The 21,587-nt window shown below is 45.6% G+C and overlaps 1 long non-coding RNA gene across 2 annotated transcripts in view; it reads left to right on the top strand.

Moving 5' to 3' along the window:
- LOC131265927 (uncharacterized) overlaps positions 1-21,587 on the top strand; it is a 74,434-nt gene that overhangs the window by 32,157 nt on the left and 20,690 nt on the right. Inside the window, exon 4 of one of the 2 annotated variants that reach the window (XR_009178336.1) lies at positions 17,725-17,843. The exons of the other annotated variant lie outside the window; for it this stretch is intronic. This is a non-coding gene — a long non-coding RNA (uncharacterized LOC131265927). Of the gene's footprint in view, positions 1-17,724; positions 17,844-21,587 lie in introns of those variants that run through there. 2 annotated transcript variants of the gene reach the window in all.

The following is a 21,587-nucleotide window of genomic DNA, read 5'->3' as shown; positions in this document are numbered from 1 at the left end:
ATAATCCACAGAAAGTCCCTGGCGGGTAGCGATCTGTGGACACTATACTTGCGATGGCTGAACATAACTGGAAAGCAGGATAAACCACAATTTGATAAATATTTGATAATCTTATAGAATAGTGAAAATATTATTGTTTCTTTACTTACCGAACATTTTGCTTTAAAACTTTTCGGACTCCTGCATTCCAAAGTTCACCTCCCTGGATTTTGACGATCTCTTTACCGCACTGCTTTGTTTTCAAAAATGTACGCGAATCTTTCGGCAGCTTTTAATCAGTCACGTCGCGCAGAATTTTTAATAACTTAGTTAGTGACCAAAGCTTCTGATTAGTTTCCAAGGCCCAGTTCAATAGCCTCCCTTCGCCACTGTTTGGATCCACTGGCTCCATGAAGTCTTCTTCATCCTCACTGCTATCGACATCTTCACTGGCCTCTCTGTCGTCGATGTTGATCCAATTTCTTTGGATATAATTTGTCGATTCATCTACAACTGATTCTTCATCATTGGTTTCCTAATTAGATGTGGATACATCTTCAAGCGTTTCAAATTCCATGCTGCTTGGTCCTGGTGAGCTCCTTGGTCCTGATGAGCTGCTTTCCCCAGATAATTCTCTTTCAAGAGCATCTTCATAACGCTTAATTTTTTTTGGCAGGGATCCTTTTACACGAATTCTTTTCGCAGACATCTTTCCAGTAGTATTTTGCACCTTACACAATCAAAACTCTATTTGCACTAAAAACTCACTAAGCAGAATTGACACAGTGAACCGTTCCGTAACTGGTAAACATGGTAACCGTTGTTTCACTGTAAACCGTTCCGCGACACGTATTATTCTTACCAGCTGTACATTTTTGTTGTAAATTGACAGAATTAGTGCCCCGGGGCAGTATTTATTAATGCTCACAGGTAGGGGTGGCTGGGGTAATACGCACCCCTGAGGCAATACGCACCCTTTCCCATTTCCCTTGAAAAACGAGTTTTCAACGCGTAAAAAGTAGCAACCCTGCAAGATCAACCTGAAATATGGTCACCCTGTGAGTTTGATAGCTCTACATCAACAGAAACGCGAAATAAACGCAAAACAAAATGATTCTCAGCTCAGACAGTTTTTGTTATAATGTGACTTACCATTCCGCTAAGGAATATTAAGTGCAAAAACCAATATTTACCAACGGGGAATACGAAATTTAGTGAATTGAGAATCAGTGCTCCTCGCCTTCTTCAATTAGTAACTGCACTAATGTAGCCAGTTCTGCAGCTGCAGCAGTCAAAACTGTGTTGAATGCCATTTTAATACTAATTGTTTTAACTAAAATACCACAACGAACTCAACGAACAGCGCACGGCACAACGAACTCAAACCACTACTCATAAACACAACAAACCTTCATTTGGCATTTGCAACTGCAGCGATTGACAGCAACATCTGCGGTACCACAGAAGCCCTCCCAAACGTGACATATTTATCTGTGGTCGCCATTACGGAAAGAACAAAGGAAAAGCTGTAGACGTCAAAGATCTGCATAGATTAATATGTAACGTCTACATCCAACTTTAACGGTAAAATGCTGTCAGATGGGCAGTCAACTGTCAAAGTAAGCGAAAATCTGTTTTTCGGTCGGCTAATGAAAAATAGATTTGCAAAAAATTGCGCACCATGTCCATCGCCTGAAACTCCGCCCTGGCCACCATCATTGACGTACAGAAAATTGTAGTCCGCAGCAACTAGCACAACGGTGCTGTGAAATCTTTTGTAATTGAAATATTGCGATCCGCTATGCTATGAGCTTTTATATGTGGATGTGTTTCCCATCAATCGCTATGGCGTGAGGAAAATTCCATCGCTCCTCAAACTTTCGTGAAACATCCAACCACTCTTGTTTGTTTGATGGTAGCTGAATATATAGTGAAAAAGCAGTTGTAATTAGCGAAAGTAATGCAAGTTATGAAAAAGTTTGAACTGAACCAGTTTTTTTTTAAGTTTTCTTGCATTTACCTTCCCGGATGTCGCAAAATATGAATCGGACAGAGATAAAAGATAGGAGATCAGTAATGAAAGAGTGTGCTAGCAACACCCGCATATTTCGCTCCCAGATTATGACTGCGCGTTGGGGATCCCGTTCTGGCCCACTTGAAGCGTGCTGGTCTCTTTCAGCAGCTCTCCCGGGAGAGCGCTGTGTGACATTCAGAGATCGCTTGTTGTGTTCTCTCGCAGCAGTGCTGAAGAACGCGAGCACTTCCTCAGTGCTCATAGCAAACGTTAAAACAGAATGCAGCCCTACTCATACTCCTTGATAATTAGTACTCGGACATCGCGATCCTGTTAACAGCAAAGCAGGATCGCAGTAACAGCAAGATTCTGCAGTAACAGGCAGTGGATTTGTATTCGTTCCTTAAGTATACTCCGACTCAACTAACTTAATGACAATTTTCATATAAAAGAATATCCTGTTTTCTCTGTTCATGCAATACGTAAAAGTATAAAATAAATTAAATGAAAAAATAAATTTTCAAAACAAAAGTTTTTCCCTAAACGAACTAAAAAATAAAAAATAATGTAAGTTAAATGACATATGTATTTATGTATCAGTTTTTTGTCTTTGTCATTATTCGCATAGCATCGTAGATGGCGATTGAGCTGAGAGCAATCTCGATGCAATGTATCATATTTACAAACCCAACTGTTGCTAGATGTGGGATCCGCCGCTGGTTGATTTGACCACGCAAAGATTGGTCAATCCAAAAATTCTCGCCAAACTGAAACTTGGTGCTGCGTCTTCAGATTGACTCGGATCGGACGTTAGGTTTTTTTCTGGATATCCAGGATTAGTTCCTTTGGATCCAGGATTAGTTCCACTAGTGGACCTCCGCTCAACTCGTAGGTGTTGTTCGGCCAGTTGTACGAGGGCTGACAATAAAGTAAGGTCTCCAACGCTGCAGGCGAAATCTGGCAACACCGCCGTGTTCCTTGGTTCCCCCACTACCACTTTGCTGCTGGGTGAGGCTTCCCCGACCGCTCAGTCTTGGCTGAGCAGCCGTCAACGATGGAGGTACCCCTCGCGTCAGCGTCCAAGTGCGAATTGCGTTCTGTAATACGTTTTTTGAGTGCGAAAAAGGTAAAACCTATTGAAATCCATCGTCAACTAGTTGAAGTTTACGGGGAAAAGTATATGGACATAAAAAACGTGCGTAAGTGGAGCCGCGAGTTCAATTCCGGGCGCACTAATGTTCACGACGAGGAGAGAAGTGGCCGACCGTCGGTCTCGGATGCGATTGTTCAAGCAGTGGAGGCAGAAATGCTCAAAAAGCGCCGTGCGACAATTAGGGACTTGGAAGAGAAGCTTGGAGGAGTGTGTAGCAGCGAAACAATCCGTCGTATCCTTGTGAACAACTTGCAGTATCACAAATTTTCTGCCCGATGGGTTCAGAGGTTCAGAAAGAAGTCAACACCTGGCTGCGCGAGGCGGACGGAGAGTGGTATTCTGCCGGCATAGACAAGTTCATCGTGCGGATGCGCAAGGTGTTGGAAAAAATGGCGATTATGCAGAAAAGTAGCCAAGACCTTGGCCTTTCCAACGGTGTATCGCTTTTTGTAAATAAATGTCATTTTCTATGAAAAAAAAATTGGAGACCTTACTTTATTGTCAGCCCTCGTAGTTTGCAGTAGTGGCTAACAGTATTGTGCAACAAACAGGATGATAGTTACAAAATTGGTACGAAGCAGGACCATCCATGGCGCTCGACTGGCGAGGATATTATTTTTTTTTTTTATTTTATTTAATATTGTTTGCCTCAAGGGCTTTACCATACATTGCTTACACGGAACGGATAGGGATAGGTGAGAGGATAACGTATGGAGGAAGAGTCACAGGCACAGGTGAAGGACGGTCACATAGAATGGGACAAGAGGCGAGAACGGAAACTGGCGATGGACATGCTATGGTCGAACAGTTCACTTACAGCATTAAAGGCACGAAGGGCTCGCACTGAGCGAACAATGAACGTCGGGTGGGGATGAACAGGGGAGGGCGCTTGCGGAGTTGGAAATAAGGAGCATAGAGAGGGATTGTCGCAAGCAGGGAAGGGGAGTCGATATTGGATAAAAGGATATTGGCAATAAACAAAGCGCGGGCCCTACTACGACGGTCTCTAAGCGAATTTAGCCCCAGAAGTTGGCACCGCGCTGGGTAGGGAGGAATGGCAGCACTGGGGTCTTTCAAAAGACGCCTCACGGCGAGCCGAGTGAACTTCCTTTGCACCCTCTCCAACCTATCCAGCGCCGAGACACCAGCGGGAGACCAGATGACGCAACCATAATCCAGGATGGGACGCACCCAGCAGCAGTATAGTGCCCGTGGGCACAGGGGATCACGGATCTCGGAGGCCATACGACTAATCAGGCCTAGAATCCTGTTCGCGCGCTCTATCACCGAGTCGAGGTGTGGAGCAAAAGACAAGTGGTCATCAAGCCACACCCCTAGATCTTTAACAACCGACACACGCGGAAGCGGCGAGCCATTCAGGGAATAGTTGTGTATCAGAGTGTTCTGAGAGCGGCTGAACGAGATTACACAACATTTTGGGACACAGAGAACAAGGCCATTGGAAATGCACCAAGTTGAAAAATCATCAGCGAAACGTTGCAAGGAGAGGAGATCATTAGACGAGGATACAGCCCACTAGGCAAAAACTTGCATGCAAACTCCTAATTTGGGTTCACCTCGATTTCGGCCATACAAAATTTAGGAGAAGTTAGGAAAAGTCAGCAGTTTGAGCCACGGGCTTATGAGCGTGTGTAAGTGAGAACGTACAGCCCTGATCTATGCATGTGTTGGTGCGAACCATAGAATTTATGTATGTAGTAGTGATAAATGATTTCTTTCGGTTGATGCCGCAAAAAAAAATGTCAGACACAAATAGCTAAAATTATGAAACATTTATTTAACACTCAAAACATATTGGAACACTTTTACACTTTTTTTCACAAATACTCACGTATAATACTCTTTTATTAGGATTATTCTAGGATTGGCGACACCGATTGCGTTGGAACTTCCGACTCCGACTTTGCTGCCTCGGATGTAGTTTCCCCGGTCGCTTTGTCGGCTTCCTGAGATGCTGCTTTCCTTACTTTTTACAGTTGAGTGTCTCCATCGAACTGAAGATAACAACCCAAATAACCTTTTGCGTGCTTTAACCTCGCGATGAGTTGATGTCCGTTCAAAAACCGAGGGTTCTCCGTTCAACGGATAGTTGTGACAATAGCAGCTGCATCCGTGCAATTTTTGAGAGGTGAGCGCGCGAGAGCCCCAGGCCCGAGAGTTACTTCCGAGAGATTTTTTCTTTCGCTTCTACGCGCGGCTGTGACGTCACAGCTCTTGCGCGAATGAATACGCTGGACGAAATGTGTTGTTGCGTTTTTACCTTTTATTAGCTATATTTTTTTTGCTAAACTACTTCACATTTTTCTATCAACGGGATCCAGTGATACACCTGGAAAGAAAAGTAGGATAAAATATGTTGATTAATTATTTTCATTCATTAATCGCCATCATCAATTGGCAAACACGTAAACCACCAGTGCCAACACCGGGTGTTCGCAAAGTTGATATCTTTGGATAACTGTATCAAAACAGCAGTGTAGATATGCCATATTTATGGTATCAGTACAGCATAGTTGATAATCTAAATTAATAATATGCTGCTCAATCTTCCAGATATGGTATCTTACAACAACGTACAAATATTAATAGTCAAAATCACCGTTAAAAATTGGTAATTGTTAATCTTAAAACTGTTAAAATTATCACATCTGAATAAAGCCTATGTTCCGTAATGTAGACATCGTATGTATAATGAATAAATAAATCTCAACATACCAAAGGTTCTGTCTTATGATGGTCGTGTAGGGTGTTGGCCGTTGTACAAAATAAATGAAGAAAATATAAAGGCGATGTATGAAAATAGATGACCGCAAGCTGTGAGGTGTAATGTTTTTTTATTTTGATCGGATTATGAGGCGATTGAACGCTAAAACACTACGAAGACAGTAGCTGCGCCGTTTTGAGACTGGAAGAAAAAATAACATTAAATCAGTAACGTGTGGTGTCAATGAACTTTTTTGGAGAACACAATTACACTAATCAACTTACTGGTAAAGCTGTCTCTAATCATCTCTTTCTGCCAAAAAAAAATGTATGCAGACGATCTACAAATATTTGATGGAATATAGATAAATTAAGTATGCAATTTAATAGGCGGCAGAACATACCCGGTTGATAAAAAAGTGTGAAAAAAATCGAAACTGTTCCGTTACTCCAATAATTATAATCGGAGCAATAATTAATTTGCCAACCTCGAACCTGTGATGGGTTGATGAACCGAACCACGAACATGAAAGATGAACATGCAGCTGGAATGAAAAACAATCATTATGTTAATAATATGAGATTTTAGAGAATTTTTTCGAGTCATCGGGAAGTACGTTCAATCTCACGTGACATTCAGCCCAGCGAAAAGCTACTGCTGGGATCATCCGATAGCAATTGCTGATTTTTTATCTTGAAAATAAGTGTTTCAACAAGCCTAAACAAAAGTTGTGTTACTCCGAAGGCTGATGTGAACATGCTTCAAGCAAATGAATATCAAATACACCAACTTGATTTTCACAGCACGGATGTTTCTGCAAAGTAAAGACTTTGTGTTACCTCTGCACAACAATGTGTTCTATAACAAACACTACAGTGCTAACCTGTTTGGGACGAATTGCATGGTTGAATATGTTGCTCCAAAGATGTGGAAGTGGCTACCGAGAAATTTCGCAGGATGTTACAACCTGGAAGCACAGAACCACATTGAATCAATATGGAATGCATTAATATAATAAAGATAAATAAAAAGACAACAGAACACTATCACTTCACATCTTACCTGATTGTTAACAATGTTTTATCTAATGTTCATCTAACTCAACGATAAATGGGCGAAACTTTCGGGTAGATCACGAAAGATGTAAGGTTTGTTGTGTAAATGCAACAATCGACAGATGGTATCAATCGCGTCACTGATTTTTTTCCGTGGTTGCTTGATGCAGTACAACTAATCTTATCCAAATAACACAACACTGATTCAATATTCAAAGGCTACAAAAACAGAACATAATATTAGTAATGATAAACTATTTCGGAAGAAACACTTTCACATTACAGCCCACCTGATTGTTTATGTTTTTACTCTATGTATCCATCGCCGCAATGCGCATGCGCACTTCGATCAGGTCGTCCGGAACTTATCATCCTGCAGTGAAAAAACCTCGCGAACTGGTCAGGGTTGTGCATTGAATAGTTGATAGTTGATTGATGGTGTGAAATACTATCATGTAGCAACTGGAATGATAAAATAACATGTAATTATCACCGAAAAACTTTAGCGATCTTACCTCGTTGCTTTGTTTACGTTGATCTGTCAAAATCGCTCTACGCATTAGATGAACGGAGCGAAGGAGAAAAATATTCACGTCTCCATCGTTCCAATGGAGAAATGCAAGCATGAGATGCACGCAGTGACGGAGACAAACGCACATCGCGGTGTTCCGCAATGGAAAATGTTGAGCTCGGTGCGCTCCTCGTGTACGGGAGCGAGCGCGATGCAGGGTGCGCGCGTTCGATCACCCAAAAAAGATTTCTCCATCGAAAAATTTGGCTAAGTCCGCGAGCGACGGGTCTCCGCCACTGTCGCGGCATCTGCGGACGGCAATCATCGAGAGTGGGATCGCAAAAATCGGCTAAGTCCGAGAGAGCTGGTTTTTTTTGTATGGAGTTTTCTCTGGCATGCTCAATTTTCAAATGGAACCCAAATCCAGGCTGGTTGGGAATGTTCTGGAATCACTAAAACAAAATTACCAGGCACAAAAAGACCAGGAGAAACTAAAACAATTACCACGATTAGATTTGCGTTCGCGTATGTTCAACTCATTTCTTGTTGTGATACTGATCCGGCGTCATTTGCTCACTGACTTTCTTTCCACGCACAGTTCCACTAACACAGACAAATTTTTGAATCGCTGTGTCCAAATACGGGAAGTTACGTTTATACCACCCGGGTTGGATCCAACAGAACGTTGATTTATACAGATGAGCGGGACAGACGATGACGAGCTGCACGCTAAAAAGAGATGGCATACTCGACATGTTGTGTGCAAAGGCCGAAGTATGGGCCAAGAGGGATCGGGGGTGGGAAAACTTGTATGGTAACGGCTAAATTGACTAGTGGGAGGAAGATATAGCTTGACATCATCCGCATACATGAGGCAGCCACCAGGTGGAAGAACTTTAGCACAGTCGGCGATGAAAAGCGAGAAAAGGAGAGGGCTCGGGACGCTTCCTTGAGGTACACCCGACAGCCCAACGAAAGGATCGGAGAGGGCTTCCTCGACCCTAACTCTGTAGGTCCTATTTGCTAAAACGGATCGGAGCCAGAGAAGGAGAGACCCCCAAAACCCATCCGTTCGAGCTTGGCAAGGAGCAGCCTGTGTGACAAGCAGTCAAAGGCTGCCTTGAAGTCGGTGTAAATAACATCAACCTGTTTCCCGGCAGCAACAGGTCGAGCATAAGGGACATAAGGTTCGAAACAGTGGAGCGTTTGGGCATGAAACCATGCTGGGCCGGAGGGATCAGAGAGTTAACAGAGGGGAGAACGGAGGAATGGACGATAGATTCGAGGACTTTAGAGACAGCACAAATGAGGGAGATGCCTCGATAATTGGAAGGAGTGGAAAGGCAGCCACTCTTGTGCAACGGAGTCATCCAGGCAGACCGCCACATGGTGGGAAAAACCTCGTCCCTGATCGTCCTAGAGTATAGGCGAGGCCAAGGCCCGACCACCATGGATGAGAACCGAAGAGGGAATACCGTCAGGACCGGGAGAGAAGGAGCATTTCAGCTGGTTGATGGCAGTGAGAACCGAGGCCTCGCTGATCTCAATAGTGCACAAATTGACTGCGTCACAAGGAGTGAAAGCTAGTCCATCGGTGAGAGACGTGGAAGAGCTGGCGGTGTCAACAAAGAGACCGGCAAAATGTTCAGCCAGCAGGTTACTTATTGACATAGGAGTGGAAGCAGAGCGGTTGCCAACGGACATGGAAGAGGGAATGCGGGAAACACCACGACGTCTGTCCACATGCCGCCAGAAAGATCGCGTGTCCTAAAGGAGCCTCGATTGAATGCGCGCAATGTGGCAACCGTACCGGAAGCGGTTGTAAGCATGGTATGCGGATGCTGCATATTTAAAAACACGCAGACGGAAGACGCACCGCTGCGCACGGTAAGACCGAAGCGCACGTTTGAGGTCTGCCCTCAATGCGCGCAAGTGAGTGTCAGACCACAGCGGGAGAGGAGGGGGTTTACGGATAGGGCAGCAGGAAGACAGGAAGGACAATATCGTGGACGTGAAGTTGGCGGTGGCTGCATCGAGCGATGTGTCCTGCTCCAGGAAAATCCAATCGTGGTTCCGGATAAGCTCATTGAAGCGGGCGTGGTTCAATTTCCTGAAGTCCAACTCGCGAGGGCGTCCAGGTGGCAGGCGAGGGACGGATACCGGCGGGCTCGTCATCAGGGGAAGTTCCAGAGCAGGATGGTGTGAATCCTTGGGTAACAGCGGCACAGGCGCAGGGATGATGGTACCACAAAACGAAGCAGCAGCAGGGTTACCAAAGACAAGGTCAAGCTGACGGCCGAAAGTTGCACCAGTCCATTAAGGTGCACGCCGTCGATGAATACAGAGTCACGAGGCCCGAAAGCGGGATCAGCTCTCCAGCGAATGCACGACATGTTGAAGTCCCCAAACACCAGGAGACAACCGTTAGGAGCCAGGCGCTCGAGGGCCACGCCAATACATTCGTGCAAAGACTCATACGTGTCAGAACGGGCGTTTGGGGGCACGTATACAACACCCAGAAGTATGGACACTGCACTAAGCTGAATGCGCACCCACACAGCCTCCAGCGATGGGAACGGGAACAGAACAGCAATAACGGGAAACGACGCAGCACACGTAATTTAAAACACCGCCGCCACGAGTACGCTCGCTATTGTGTGGGTTGCGATCGCACCTGAATACTACATAAGAGTCGTCGAACATCATTGTGGAGAGAATTGAGTCCTCCAGCCACGTCTCAGTCAGGATGATGATGTCATAATCCGATTGCATTATAGCTAAACGTAAGTCATCAAGTTTCGTTCGGACTCCGTGCACATTCTGGTAATAAACCCGTACGGGGACGGAACGGCGGGCGACTTGACGAGGCCCAGTGTGACGGTGTCCGTCCGTAACGGTGGCAGCAGTGAATGTGTTAGTGGCAGCGGGCAAGTGTGGAGCAGGAGCCGAAGGAAGCGCGGTCGTGATGGATCGTAGTTGACGTGGGACACCAGACGAAGGCTGCACACGCTACGCGACAACATTAGCCGTAAAGTTCAGTTCGTTCCGTGCAGAAGGAGGCTGGTCAACGGCATCACGTGAGTTGGTCGGTCGATCCTGCGGAGGCGTCGGGTGCTGGCTCGGGCGCCAAACCGGCAGAGGTGCGACCGACGGCCGATCGATAAATTCCCGGAAAGCTATTCCCCGCGGACACGTGGCTGGTAACAATGCAGTCCCACTCAGTTCTACGGGAACCCCGACACATCTTCCGTGCCAACCTGAGTCAAGACCATGGTCCGGACATCCTCATCCGTCACGTCCGGAGCAAAACGGCTTAGATATATCCAGGTGCGTCCCACCAGCCGTTCAGCTTAGTGAGAAGTTCAAGATATGGGCCTAGATGTTTCCTTGCTTAAAACCATATGAAAACATTTGAATGGAACAATGGAAGAAGGTTGTTGAATCTCGCCAAACTGGAGCAGGTAAGAAAACGATGGTGATATATTACATTTTTAGCCGCAATCCTAATCTATAAGCCAACTTGGTTTGCGTTTGACGCTGGAGAATCGATCCATTCGGTAAGCTGATTTTTTATTTTTCTCATGGTGTTGTTGTGAGATATATGCTGCGGGTTGGGATGGAGTAGTGTTCCTGCAAGTGACCGGATCGTTGGTTGGCGGGACGGTTATTGTGCTGCTATGGATTCTTCTGTACCGTGAAATAATAAGAAAACACTTGTTTCTAGTTTGATTCTCGGCAGACGCTTCTGCATCAACTCAGCTGATGGTCTGGTTGGTACGCGTTGCAAATTTATTAAAGTTATGCCATTTGCGTTAACTTGGTCGTCGTTTTCTTCGGTATGATCTGGTTCCCGGTATGGGTTTGGTTTTCGAAGAAAGTTGTGGAGGTACACTGTCATCATAACAATTTTTCTGACCATTTCTGGCTCTAGGCAACCTTCTACCTGCGCCAACAGCGTGACCATATCTTCATACGTGGCTGCTGCGTCTCCCAATACACGATGTAGGTGACGCTTCATCGACTTAACCGCTGCCTCCCAAAGTCCTCCGAAGTGGGGAGCTCCCGGCGGAATGAAACACCATTTCAAACCTCGTTCACTGCTCCAAGTTGTTACCTCTGCCTGAAATTGAGAGGAACTAAGCAGATCATAGAGTTTACGCAGTTCGTTGGCGGCTCCCTTGAAGTTGGTGCCATTGTCGGAGTGCAGTTCAGCCACTAATCCTCGCTTCGACACGAATCTTCGGAGTGCCGCTATGAAGGCTGCCGTGGACAGAGAGGAAACCAACTCCAGATGCACTGCCCGCGTAACGAAGCACACAAACACTGCGATGTATGCCTTTGTGGGTGCTGCCTTCCTATGACCGCCTTTGATGTACACTGGGCCGCAGTAATCCACACCCGATATGGCAAACGGTCTCGCTTCCGCTACTCTTGCTGCAGGTAACTCTCCCATTGGTTGCACCACCAGCTTCGGCTTATTCTTGAAGCAGCTGACACACTGCCGCTGCACTTGCCGAACCATTGACCTCACTCCCATGATCCAAAATCGTTGTCGTAATGAGGTCAACATCAACTGTGGCCCAGCATGAAGCAAATTGACATGGTAATGTAACGCCAACAACCTCGCCAACGGATGTCCTTTGGGAATTATTATGGGATGCTTTGCTGCCTCACTCATACGCGCGTTCTGAAGCCGTCCCTTGACACGAATCAATCCGTCTTCGCCCAGAAATGGATCGCAGAACCTCAAGCCCGAAGCACTCGGCAAACTCCTTCCTTTCTTCAACGTGTCCAGCTCTGCCACCAACTGCTCCCTCTGTGCCAAGTGGCAAAGCGTTGACTCCGCCTTCCTTAAATCCTCCGTGGTCAACGGTGCCATTTCCTCTGACGTTGGTTTTGCATGCGACCTTAGAGCGTGGAGATATCGCTGACAATATCCCACAACTCTGCGCAGCTTCGTGTATGTGGAACACAGGGAGTAGAGTCGGTCACTAAAGTTCTCTTCGTCAAGCGAAGAGGCTAGTACCGCTGTTGCTCGTTCTTCTCCTGTAGGTTCCAATGCCTTTGCATTGTTTGGCAATGCTGGCCACGATTCTTCCTCCAAGGAGAGCCATGTTGGCCCCGACCACCATTGCTTGGTGTCGATAAGTGCCTCCGGATCCACACCTCTAGACACCAGATCCGCCGGGTTCTCGACTCCCGGCACGTGTCTCCATTGAGCTCCTTCTGCGTTCCGCTGGATCTTTGATGTGCGATTCGCTACGAATGTCTTCCAATTTCCATGAGGAGAATTCACCCAATGCCACACAGTCATGGAATCCGTCCATAAAAAGGCAGGTGCTCCTTCCGGCAGGACCTTCTTCACTAACCGATATAAGTTGCTGCCCAAGAGCGCTGCACATAACTCCAATCTAGCGATCGTTATCTTTTGCTTCAACGATACCAACTTCGATTTCGATATAAAGAAGTTCACTGTCGCCTTTTCGCCAACTTTCTGACAACGGATGTAACAACAAGCTCCATACCCCCTTTCCGATGCGTCGCAGAATATATGCACTTGTTTTTCCATACTGCTATCCGTTACCACTGGTCTTGGAACTTCTATCTTTGATAGTGCCGTAAGTTGGGGAAAGAACGCCATCCATTCTGCAAACAAGCCTTCTGGTAACACATCGTCCCAGTCCCAGCGTTTTCCCTTGGCATCCTTCAAAGTTACTATACGTTGCAAAAGCAGCTTTGCCTTCATCTTAACAGGATCGAGGAATCCTAATGGATCATATACTTTCGCGAGGCATCCCGATACCTGCCGTTTCGTGCGTAGGGTTTCGATCTGTGGCGGTAGCCTAACTTGAACACTCAAGACGTCCGACGATGTGTTCCACGACAAGCCCAGAGTAGACACCGTACCTGTAGGCTCCGTCCCAAACTCATAATTTCCTGCCTTCGCGATGTGCTCTGGTGTGATTGCTGCAAGTGCTTCTGGCTCATTGGAAGCCCACTTGCGGAGGCCAAACCCTCCCATGCTGAGCAACTCACTGAGCTCCTTTACCATGTTTCCCGCTTCCTCTATGGTCGCTGCGCCGGACAAGATGTCGTCAACATAGAAATCATTTGCGCAGCGTGACGCCATGGGAAACTGATGCCCTTCATCTTCGAAAATCTTAAATAATGTCCTGATTGCTAGGAAGGGTGCACACGCGGTCCCATACGTTACCGTATTCAGAACGTAGACCCCAACTGGATCATTGGCGGTTTCTCTCCATAATATTCGTTGTAGATTTTTATCTTCTTCCGCCACCAAGACCTGCCGATACATTTTTTCTACATCAGCCACAAAGGCCACAGGCCTCATCCTGAATCTGAGAAGAATGACTTCTATGTCGTCTTGTAATCGCGGTCCAGTCAACAAAATGTCGTTTAAGCTTAGCCCGGTACCACAACGGCATGATGCATCGAACACCACTCGACACTTTTTCGTCAATCCATCAGTCTTCCAAACTGCATGGTGCGGTAGGTAAAACCGTGGCGTGCCCTTTGCCATCTTATCTTCTACATAAGTTGACACCTTTGTCATATGCCCTAGTCTGATGTATTCGGACATAAATTCCTTGTACGCGGCACCCAGGTTCGGCTCCTTGATCATACGCCTTTCAATGGCCGCTAACCTTTTCAATGCTGGTTGAAGTGAGTCTCCCAGCCTTTCTTCGAAGTTGACTACCTTGGGCAAGTTAACGACATACCTTCCCGACTCGGTGCGCCTCGTTGTGTTTAGATAAAGGTTTTCACATTCCTCATCTTGCTCGGACCGTACACGTTCTTCCGGTATCGCTTCCAGGCTAGCCAGCTTCTCAAATATTGCCCCAAGATCGTTGTCAGCCAAACAGGAACAGACGACCTCAGCTGCATCTTCAGAGACTCGTTCTTCCCTGCCGCATACAATCCAACCAAGGCTGGACTCCAGGAGCTTTGGCAAGTGAGGTGCTAACTTTAATTGACCTTGTTGGAGCAACTCGCCAAATAACTCTGCACCAATCAGAAGGTCTATCCGCTCACTCCGGAAGAATGCTGGATCTGCCAATATCAGTGCTTGGGGAATGTTCCAAGACTCCGTGTTCCGAGTTTGCGCTGGAAAGTTGGCTGTTATGTTTCGCAGCACCAACCAATTCACTCGAGACACAAAGGTTGACGCTCGTGATTTCATGGTAGCTACCACCATCGTCTCTGCCTTTAGCGAAACTGCTCCGATGCCGGACAAAGGTTTATTTAGTCGCCTTTTCTTCAGCTTCAACTGCTGTACCAACCGTTCGCTCATGAAGTTGGATTGCGACCCCTGGTCCAGCAACGCTCTAGCTGGAAATTCTCTACCTTCATCATTGCAAATCAACACCTGAGCCGTTGACAACCAAATCATTTTCTCTTGTGGAGGCTGCGAATCAACTGGAGCTTGTATGTACGTGGTGGCGCTTATGCTGCTCTCTGTTCTCGGGGTAATCGGATTGGTTTTGTTGCATACTAAGGTGTGATGCCGTTTCTGACAGTTTCCGCATCTTGACTGGGCCTTGCAGAATCTTGCTTGATGCTCCTTTCCCAAGCAGTTGAAGCACAAAGACTCAACCTTCGCAATCTGTTGACGCTCTGACAACGACATCTTTGCAAATCTCTCGCATCTTGCGATATGATGATCAGCCTTACACAACACACACCCTCTGAGCATGTTGCCTGTCTGAGCTGCACCTGACATTGAAGCCGGATACGGTCTTTGTGTAGGCTTTCGAGTACCTTGATGGTCAGGATTTGCATTTGTTCCCCTGGTTGCCGGCCTCGTATCGATCCTGTTTTGCGTGTGGACGACCGAGTTTGTAAGAATCTTGATGCGCCGCTCACAAAACTCCATCAATGCCTTAAAGGTATCCGTCTTCTGCTCGGCTGCAATAAGTTCGAAAGCCATTAGTGTTTGCTCGTCGAACTTGTATCTTACCAGACTTGATAATGGGGTATCCCAGGAAGATACAGGCTCCTGCAATCTGTCCATCCCAAGCACTAAGCGCTTCGATTCGTTGACGATACGAGTCAATTCCTCCGCCGTTGCGGCAGCCATCGGTTGCAGATCCACCAACGCCTTGAAGTAGTCCCGTTTCAGCATCTTCGCATCATCAAACCGATCCAACAACGCTTGCCACGTACTGTTGTAGTTTCCTTCTACAAGCTTTACGTGGTCGAATAACCTGGCAGCATCTCCTTTTAGCGAAGCCAACAAATATTGCAGCTTCATTATGTCCGACAACTCTGCATCGTGAACCATTGCAGTGAAGCGGTCCTTGAAGCTCATCCATTTTGTTTTGTCACCATCGAACGCCGGTAGATCAATTTTGGGAAGCCTCACTTGCGAATTTGTAAAACTTGCATTCGCCATTGTACTATTTGCAGCCGGCCTATGGCCGTCCGCCCCATCTTGCTTCTCCAACAGAAAGCCCTTCACCCGATGGAACTTCCCATAGAAGGCTTGTTTTTCCGTCAAAAGTTCCACCGTATCACATTCTTCATGTTCCGTAAGCAACCTTTCTCTCGCACTTTCGAAGTTAATCTTAGCCTCTTCTAACGAAATGTGGAGGCTGCTTATCTGGCATTGCTGGTTTTCGGTATAATTTTCGATGAACTCATAAAAAAAATCAACTCCCGCTAACTTGTCGTTGTATACGCGTTTCAACTGACGCGCCATTTTGTCCGAAACGGGCATTTTCCTTATTATTTTTGTCCCGAGAAATGTAAACCTTTATACGCCAACCGCTAACTTTTTATGCCACACTGTAGCGTCGACTCAAATTCACGCGCGCTTTGCTGGATTTGGTTGCCGCTTGACACGGTCGTTCACGTACAGGTCCAAAGTTCACAATTTCACCACGGCAACCACCATGAACTAGTGAATCTAACTACCATCCACTGAACTCAAACTCTTTCCGCGAATCAACTCTCTAACGCGGTTTACTCCGGATGAATGTTTCAAGAATCCAAATTCTATCCGGTTCGAAGGACCAATGTTCCGATAGCTCAAGTCGATGGTTCAGCTTAGACTAAAATACATTTATTGATGTAATCTTACAAGTTATCTTAACGCTAGATCTTATCTCACAAATACTTATTACTTATCTATCACTAACATATCTACTACTGCTAACATAATTATCTTATGCAAAGGACTGTGCTACTGGGGCATCCTTTGCCTACTTTACGGCGCTAGCACTTCTGTACCGTGAAATAATAAGAAAACACTTGTTTCTAGTTTGATTCTCGGCAGACGCTTCTGCATCAACTCAGCTGATGGTCTGGTTGGTACGCGTTGCAAATTTATAAAAGTTATGCCATTTGCGTTAACTTGGTCGTCGTTTTCTTCGGTATGATCTGGTTCCCGGTATGGGTTTGGTTTTCGAAGAAAGTTGTGGAGGTACACTGTCATCATAACAATTTTTCTGACCATTTCTGGCTCTAGGTAAGTGTAGTACCCTAAAGCAGATGCATAAAATTCCGAAAGCAACTTCAGAAGGCAGTCGGTAATTAAATACCGGGGGGTCCGCGACAGCCGAGCGGTAGCGCCGGTTAGAAAATCGGCCCATGAGCGCCGGGGCTCACCACCTCGACGGCGTGGGTTCGAATCCCAACCGAGACCGGACCCTCTCCTGTACGAGAGGACTGACTATCCACGTACAACAGGGAAACAGGTCTCGTAAGCCCTTAACGGGCAGACATGACCAAGAGGTCGTTACTCCAAGAAGAAGAAGGTAATTAAATACAGTTCAATACCCCCATATGGCCGGACATACTGGTGAATGAATACCCCCATATGGCCGTAGGCAAAATATAGAGCACACGACGCCTTGTCTTCCAACAAAATTACGCGAGCATTACTCAATCAGCTTTGGTTCCGGAATGATTAATTCGTTCCTTATGACTTTTTGATGAATTTTACTGTTCCGAAAAAATCCTGAGCTAGACACCCCTCCTTTGCCTCCAATATCAACGTATAAAAAGATATAGTCTGCAGCTACAATACCAAGCAGAACAATACTAAACCTTTTTTTATAATTGTAATAAACGCTATCGGATTTTTTCGGTTTTTTAATTTGGATATGCTTTCCATAGACAGCACCAATAGCATGGAGAAATTGCCACTTTTCGTCAAATCGATCTGATACTTGTTTCCATCCATTTTGGGTATCCGGTAACTGAAAAAGGAAGAATCATTCTAAATCAAATTTATTTTATAATGTTACGTGTCATTCTCTTTTGTAGATAAGCCAGGCCCGGAAGTATTCGTTGATACCACGGCAGTCGCCAATTCACCACAGTGCTTCCCTGGTTCAAGGCCCCGTCGCAGCCGAGCGACGATCACCGGTCACAAAATCCTGAAGTATTTGTTGTTTATTTTATCCTATATAATAATTTTCCTTCCGAGGGTCGACCATGGCCCAACAAACACGCGCGCGAAAAGTATCCCTCACTCGATCGATGTCTGATTCGATGTCGCTACTAATTCAAAATCAGAAAAATGGGCCCGCTAAGCAAAACCGACCCTACTGTGCGTAATTGTTGGAATTTTGTGCTGTTAGTGTGTGTAAGAGTGAGAGAAAGAAATTGGGAGAGGTAGAACGAGAAAGTGAGAGAGAAAGAGAGAGACATACAGTAAAGATAGAGGTAGACATAGTGGGAAAAAGAGAGCCAAAAGTGGAAAGTATGACAAGGTGAGGCATAGGGATAGGGATAGATATAGCCAGAGGGAGATATGAGGAAAGAGAGAGAGAGAGACAGTTTGAATGCGATAGGAGATGAGGCAGGCAAAGTAAGAAAGAGTATGATGGGGAGAAGCGAGATTGTTGATGAGGGATGGGAGATGGGAGATGGGAGATGGGAGATATGTGGTTTGTGGTTTGTGGTGGTAGGCGGGAGGTGAAAGATGGGAGGTGGGTGATGGGAGGTGGAAGGTTGGAGGTGGGTTTTGAGTGTTGTGTGGTGATTGGTGGGAGAAAGAGATAGAGAGAGAGAGAGAGAGAGAGAGAGAGAGAGAGAGAGAAAGAGCGAGGGAGAGAGGGAAAGACAGAGAGAGAGAGAGAGAGAGAGAGAGAGAGAGAGAGAGAGAGAAAGCATACGGCATTAGACGGTATGTCCGAGCTGAATAAGCGATTATTTGAGAGGGAGTGAGAACAACCACGCTCGCATACCGGATTAGCTTTTAACGCAGCCGATCGATTCGTACTCGAATCTCAACGCATGTGTTTACGGATCTACGAATACAAGACAACAAAACAAGAATGCGAGAAGTGGGGACCGCTTTCCACGGAAGAGTATACGGACGACAGATACGAGAGTACTGTTGTTCGGACAGGTAGCTACGCCTTTAGCGAATCGTCACACACATGGAAGGAATTCTCCATTACAAACGAAAGAAAGGAGAAACTGATACGTGGGGAATAGTGAGCCTCAGAATGTGCAGTGAATGCGGCGTGGACGGCATGGAGAGAGAAGGATGTGCACCGATATTATTCGTTTTTCTATAACGTCAGGTAACAAGTAACCAATGCAGTGCTCTCGCTTTCTCTGAATTGTTTTAATCCTGTTTTAGGCGATTCTTACTATTGGCCGAAAGAATGCGCAATTCGCATCGCAATTCTGCGGATTATCATGCGTTATATGAGTGTTTTGCTCGGTCTACACGAGGCGTAAAAATCTGAAAATACAGGCGCAAATGTCAGTTTTTCTGTCACTTTTTTTCGCTTCGTGTAGACGTTGCTACCCGTGAGCCGATGTAGATGTAAGCGTGTAAGAGATAGTGTGTATACTGAAATGTTATCAACAACCAGTGTACATCATCACAAAAAACTTTTAAATTTTAAATTTAAAGTTTTAAAAAATTTTAAAATTTAATTTAATGTTGCAAATCTTAAAATTTATTTATGCAAATCTTTTTTTCATACGCTGGCCGAAAAACAAATGTGCGCAGATTGAACAAATGTGTGCATGTAAGCTAAGCATAAAAAGTGGCGCAACCACAGGGCATGCGCTGTGGAGCACAGAAACGGGTACAATATGCTGTAACTCGGAACAAGTATTCGTATTTGAAAAACTTCCTACTAACCGAGCTGTTTGATAGACGCGTTTGGTGTTTTGGTAACATTTTGCGATATTACAGTGCTTTTACATTTATGTCCATGGGGGCTTCAGTTAAGTGGTCGAACAGAGAGCGGGTCAGATTATTTTGTAATTTTTGATCCCGCAATTTGTATTTGTATTTGAACCCGCTTACCGCTCGGCAATTATCAACACAATTTATCTTCTGCAGACCTAGAAATTGTAACGGGGATGGGATGGAACCTACCAAGGGGCGGTTGGTGAGCAAGGGACTGCTGACGGGCCAGGTACCTGGCCTAAAAAACCTAGTCCTATATAATAATTTTCCTTCCGAGGGTCGACCATGGCCCAACAAACACGCGCGCGAAAAGTATCCCTCACTCGATCGATGTCTGATTCGATGTCGCTACTAATTCAAAATCAGAAAAATGGGCCCGCTAAGCAAAACCGACCCTACTGTGCGTAATTGTTGGAATTTTGTGCTGTTAGTGTGTGTAAGAGTGAGAGAAAGAAATTGGGAGAGGTAGAACGAGAAAGTGAGAGAGAAAGAGAGAGACATACAGTAAAGATAGAGGTAGACATAGTGGGAAAAAGAGAGCCAAAAGTGGAAAGTATGACAAGGTGAGGCATAGGGATAGGGATAGATATAGCCAGAGGGAGATATGAGGAAAGAGAGAGAGAGAGACAGTTTGAATGCGATAGGAGATGAGGCAGGCAAAGTAAGAAAGAGTATGATGGGGAGAAGCGAGATTGTTGATGAGGGATGGGAGATGGGAGATGGGAGATGGGAGATATGTGGTTTGTGGTTTGTGGTGGTAGGCGGGAGGTGAAAGATGGGAGGTGGGTGATGGGAGGTGGAAGGTTGGAGGTGGGTTTTGAGTGTTGTGTGGTGATTGGTGGGAGAAAGAGATAGAGAGAGAGAGAGAGAGAGAGAGAGAGAGAGAGAGAGAGAGAGAAAGAGCGAGGGAGAGAGGGAAAGACAGAGAGAGAGAGAGAGAGAGAGAGAGAGAGAGAGAGAGAGAGAGAAAGCATACGGCATTAGACGGTATGTCCGAGCTGAATAAGCGATTATTTGAGAGGGAGTGAGAACAACCACGCTCGCATACCGGATTAGCTTTTAACGCAGCCGATCGATTCGTACTCGAATCTCAACGCATGTGTTTACGGATCTACGAATACAAGACAACAAAACAAGAATGCGAGAAGTGGGGACCGCTTTCCACGGAAGAGTATACGGACGACAGATACGAGAGTACTGTTGTTCGGACAGGTAGCTACGCCTTTAGCGAATCGTCACACACATGGAAGGAATTCTCCATTACAAACGAAAGAAAGGAGAAACTGATACGTGGGGAATAGTGAGCCTCAGAATGTGCAGTGAATGCGGCGTGGACGGCATGGAGAGAGAAGGATGTGCACCGATATTATTCGTTTTTCTATAACGTCAGGTAACAAGTAACCAATGCAGTGCTCTCGCTTTCTCTGAATTGTTTTAATCCTGTTTTAGGCGATTCTTACTATTGGCCGAAAGAATGCGCAATTCGCATCGCAATTCTGCGGATTATCATGCGTTATATGAGTGTTTTGCTCGGTCTACACGAGGCGTAAAAATCTGAAAATACAGGCGCAAATGTCAGTTTTTCTGTCACTTTTTTTCGCTTCGTGTAGACGTTGCTACCCGTGAGCCGATGTAGATGTAAGCGTGTAAGAGATAGTGTGTATACTGAAATGTTATCAACAACCAGTGTACATCATCACAAAAAACTTTTAAATTTTAAATTTAAAGTTTTAAAAAATTTTAAAATTTAATTTAATGTTGCAAATCTTAAAATTTATTTATGCAAATCTTTTTTTCATACGCTGGCCGAAAAACAAATGTGCGCAGATTGAACAAATGTGTGCATGTAAGCTAAGCATAAAAAGTGGCGCAACCACAGGGCATGCGCTGTGGAGCACAGAAACGGGTACAATATGCTGTAACTCGGAACAAGTATTCGTATTTGAAAAACTTCCTACTAACCGAGCTGTTT

The sequence above is a fragment of the Anopheles coustani genome, chromosome 2, assembly GCF_943734705.1.
Source record: "Anopheles coustani chromosome 2, idAnoCousDA_361_x.2, whole genome shotgun sequence".
Lineage (NCBI taxonomy): Eukaryota > Metazoa > Arthropoda > Insecta > Diptera > Culicidae > Anopheles > Anopheles coustani.
The sequence above is the reverse complement of the archived record's forward strand: the minus strand, read 5'-3'. Positions and strand labels throughout refer to the sequence as shown.